We start from the raw sequence: 4,599 nt of genomic DNA, 5'->3' as shown, positions 1-4,599 counted from the left end.
AGCGCACCGGCGCCTATTAGTCGCCTATTTGATAACCCTCAATCAGTAGGGATGAAATTTTGTTGCAGTTTGATTACTTGTAAATTTTGTTGAAGAACTGTAATAGCAGAGGACCTACCCTTAATATGAAATCAAACTCAAATAAAGGGCAGACATTAGTGTGCTGCTCAAATAATGATGTTGTGAACATTTGTTCTACTCCCTCCATCTCAGTTTGTAAGTCTTGCACGTGTACCTAGATCGTTAATTTGACCAACTTAATAAGAGGCATACATTACAAAAAATATATCATTAGAAACTTTAAATATTCTATTTTTTAATGATATAATTTTTATGTTAAACAATTTATTGTATATAAGTTAAGTTGACGATCTAGATACACGTGCAAGACTTGTAAACTGAGATGGAGGAAGTAATAAGGAAACTCGGGTCATGCTTATCCTCCTAAATTGCAATGTTTTTTGATTTAAAGTTTGTTATTCCGTGTCAACTGTATCTAAACTTTAAATAATGATGTTTTTTTAATTTTTTTGTCTTAGATGAAAGAGAAAGAAACATGAAGTTTTCTAGGCAGTTAATGTTCCTCATGATATACTGACACATCCAAAACAACAGGTGTGTAGCTTCCAGTGAGCGAAGTATCAGCAAGAGGTAAAGAAACGAGATTCTTTTTCCTCTACAATCGTTCTTTGTTTTCTGTTGCAAGAAGAGATGAGTTTCAAACTTAACACTCTATTTGTTTGTAAAGGTATTTCAACCAAGTCATAATCATCTGATTATTTTCTTGTTTCATCTAGAAACCCCAACAAAGAAGATATGGGCCGCTGCTGGTCAATGCAGGATTGTCGGTGGCGTACAGGGACGACGTCAACTTGCCTGTCACGGCAAAGGAGGGGCCAAGCTAGAGATGATCTGGTGATAAATAATCTCAGGCCGAGCAATGTAAGAATCCTTTTTTATTATCTAGACCATGCTTACAAACCGGATGAAGATTTGTTTTGATCACATGTTAGACTATGGGGCCGGGTTACCATAATTGAGTCTGATGCGTACCAGTGGAGCTGCATGTCAGATGATGGGACATGAGTGCTCAAAATGAAACTATGATGAAGCGACCCAAGCTTTCAAGACTTCATATTTTTCATAGCATTGATGATGTTGTTTAATTTTATTAAAAAGATTGTAGGTTGTCGAAACTTGTGAAGAGAATGTTGTAAAAAATATAAGCTGAAAATGATTTTAATTGAAAGAATGGATTTCTTGCTTCGGAGCGCTCCCAGCCCCTGCTTCACCGCCATCGCCCCGATGCTTAAGCAGGCCAGCCTTCCCGCCTCATCTGGGGGTCTATGGGCAGGAGTCACCGCCTTGGTAGGCCGTGTAGTAGGCGGGCTTGCTTCCCCAACACAGGTACTCGCAAGAACCAACGAGGCCAAGACGACTCTTTGCATCGAGAACATGCAGATGGACGAGAGCTGCATTTATAATTGATTGGCAAGCCGTGGAGAGCATGTTCCTCTCGCTCTCCTATGCAAGGCGATAGAACAAGGGTCTTCCCGAAGCCAGTGCGGGAGCCACGCACGCCACTGGTGCTGGCGAGCGTGTGAGGCACATCGACAACGCATTGCATCTCAATCGGCTTAGAGATGTCTGCCTCTAGTCTATTTCTAATGGAGCAGTTGGTAGCCTGATACTCCGGTTTTATTTTCGCCCGCCTTTATTTCCTCCACCTCCCACCACCCCCTACATGCTGGTTTTTAACTCCCTCTCATTGAAAACCAAATCGATTCACCTGATCCCCTTAAGTTTTTTTTGCGCTTTCTTTGGCAGGTGCCGATTTAATTCAATCACGGAAATACCACTGCCATATATTGAGAGCGGAACAGGAAAGGCTGGCAATTCGTGAATCAATCACGTAAACACTGGGTATTCAGGATTCAGGTATCACATGGCGCTACCTTATTTCACGTAAGCACTTGGCGGTCAGGCTGGTCCAAAGGTTTATAATGTTTTGCCCATTCCCTACCTTTGTTTAGCCTACCATACCAAAAATACTTGATGCCAAATTACAAATGCCATCGTTGGTGCTTCTAGCAGCAATATGTGTGGAAAATCTGTTAATTGAGATCACCTTCCTAATAAAGGACCGACAGAAGATATCCCCCAATGACCTTCCAAAAGAAATGCAGATTTTTCACGGTAACAAATCACGGACCTGCATCACACTACGCCATTGAATCAATTCGTCTGCGGCATCTTCCATTGCCCGTTCATCCTTCTACTCGTCCGGGCCAATCAGCACAACTAGCGCACCGGACACCATGACATATGCAAGCATCTACAACGATGATGATTTGAGCAGCCCACGACGTTTGGTCTAGGGTAAGTTTAATGAATTATTTCATGTTTGTGCACAATCAGGTCGGGAAAGCCGGGACCTCGCCAAAAGAAATGCATATTTTTCACGGTAATAAATCACGGATCCTTCGTCACACTACGCCATCGAATCAATTCGTCCGAGGCATCCTTCATTCCCCGTTCATCCTTCTACTCCTCCGAGCCAATCAGCACAACTAGCGCACCGAACACCACGACGTATGCAAGCATCTACAACGATGATGATTTGAGCATCCCTCGACGTTTGGTCTAGGGTAAGTTTAGTGAATTATTTCATGTCTGTGCACAATCAGGTCGGGAAAGCCGGGATCTCGCCTTGGAGGCCATTGTAGGAGAGGTCGAGGATTTCGAGGTTGTCGCACTCGCCGAGGCTCGGTGGAATGGCACCAGCAAGGTGGTTGTGGTGGAGCATCAGCCTCCTGAGCTGCGTGAGGTTGGAGAACGTGTCTGGGATGGCGCTGGCGAGGCGATTGCCAGAGAGGTAAAGGAGGCCGAGGTGCGGGAGCTCACCGATGGACCGGGGGATCCCACCGGAGAGGAGGTTGTTGGAGAGGTACACCTGCTCGAGCCGCTGCATGAGTGATAAGTCCGGCGGGATGAAGCCGTTGATGAGGTTATTGGAGAGGTTTAGGTACGTGAGGTTGATGAGGCCGGGGATGTTGGGCGGGATGGAGCCCAAGATGGCGTTGTCCTCGAGGTGGATCTGCCGGAAGCTGCGCGAGAGCTCGCTGATGAACGACTGCAGTTTGCCGCCGAGGCCGTTCCCAGCGAACTCGAGTTCCTGCAGGTGAGTGCAGTTTCTGAGGGAGCGGAAGAAGGGATCGAGGTTGGTGTTGCCGTCGTGGATGAAGAGGTTGTTGTAGGAGAGGTAGATGTACTGAAGCCACGACAACCTGTCGAACACCTGCGACGGCAGCTCGCCGGCGAGGTAGTTGGACTCAAAGTCGACCCACTCGAGAATGGGGGAGTTGGACAGTGCCGGCGGGATCGGGCCGGACAACTCGTTAGACCATAGGAGGAGATAACGGAGGCTGGGTAGTCGGCACTCGGCGGCGTAGGGGATGTCGCCGACGAGCGAGTTGTTGGCAAGGTCCATGTACTGCAAGGTGGAGCAGTTGCAAAACAGCGCCTCCGGGATGCCGCGGAGAGCCCGTTGCTGCTGAGGTCGAGGTAGTAGAGCTCTCGGAGGAGCCCTATGCCGGCGGGGATCGCGCCCTCGAGCAGGTTGTTCGTCAGGCTCAGCTGCGTTAGCCTCGACAGCGCGACAATCTCCTCAGGGACCTCTCCGGCGAACGCGTTGCTAGACAGATCAAGCACAGTGAGGACAGACAACCGCCCCAGCACCGGCAAGAGCACGTCCCGAATCCTACGGCCGCTGAGCACCATCTGCATGACGCGCCGCCTGTCGGTGGGGCTGCGGCCACACGCGACGCCGGTTCAGTTGCAGAACCACGGCGAGCGGCCCTAGTCGGTGAGGGTGCCGCCGGGGTCGGCCGAGACGCCGGAGAGGAAATGGAGGAGGTCCCTGCTTGACATCTGTGCTACGCGGGCTGCCATCCCGCTCCAAGCCACGCGCGCCCTCATCGCTGCTGCTTGTGGGATGGAGGCAAGTGGCACCAGCCACAATAGAAAGCGCGACGACGATAGCCTCCGGCGGGGTTTGTGGGGCGATGGTCATGGGCCTCAAATTGGGTGGGGCGACGCTTGATGGTGAGAGGCTCCAGTGTGGGTCGAAGAGGCCTTGCAAGGCATGGAGGGAAATCGGCGGCATGATGGAGAGATCAGACCGACCATCTATGTGGCCGGCCCGACCACGGACTGAGACGGTGAGAAGCGAGCCCTTCTGCGTGCCTCCCTGTCGGATCCATGGTGGAAAGACCGGTGAGGGCGCTGGCTCGGTGCCGACGTGGCAGCGCGACGGGTCGTCAACGACATGTGGGCATCTATGAGAGCTTCTCTACGACTAAAGAAAGAACTGAGCCGGCGACCTGCAGTTCTGACAGATTTGGCCGTGTTCGGGAGAGGAGTAGGCAGGCGCTTTGTTGTTACTACATAATTTTAAATCAATTTTCTTAATCATGTAGAGATATTTCAATAAATGACTGCGTTAAACCATGCCTACTATCATTACAATTAGTAACACATACATGTCCCATAACAAGGGATTGGGAGTCAATTATCAATTGTCATGCAGATATTGAGTAT

At 49.5% G+C, this 4,599-nt stretch overlaps 1 pseudogene; it reads right to left on the bottom strand.

The window, feature by feature from the left end:
- Nucleotides 1-2,683: 2,683 nt before the first annotated feature.
- Nucleotides 2,684-3,978, bottom strand: LOC123143919 (putative leucine-rich repeat receptor-like serine/threonine-protein kinase At2g24130; annotated as a pseudogene).
- Nucleotides 3,979-4,599: the final 621 nt, after the last annotated feature.

This window comes from Triticum aestivum, chromosome 1A (genome assembly GCF_018294505.1).
Source record: "Triticum aestivum cultivar Chinese Spring chromosome 1A, IWGSC CS RefSeq v2.1, whole genome shotgun sequence".
Taxonomy (NCBI): Eukaryota; Viridiplantae; Streptophyta; class Magnoliopsida; order Poales; family Poaceae; genus Triticum; species Triticum aestivum.
Note: the sequence above shows the minus strand (reverse complement) of the source record. Positions and strands in the feature narration are given on the sequence as shown.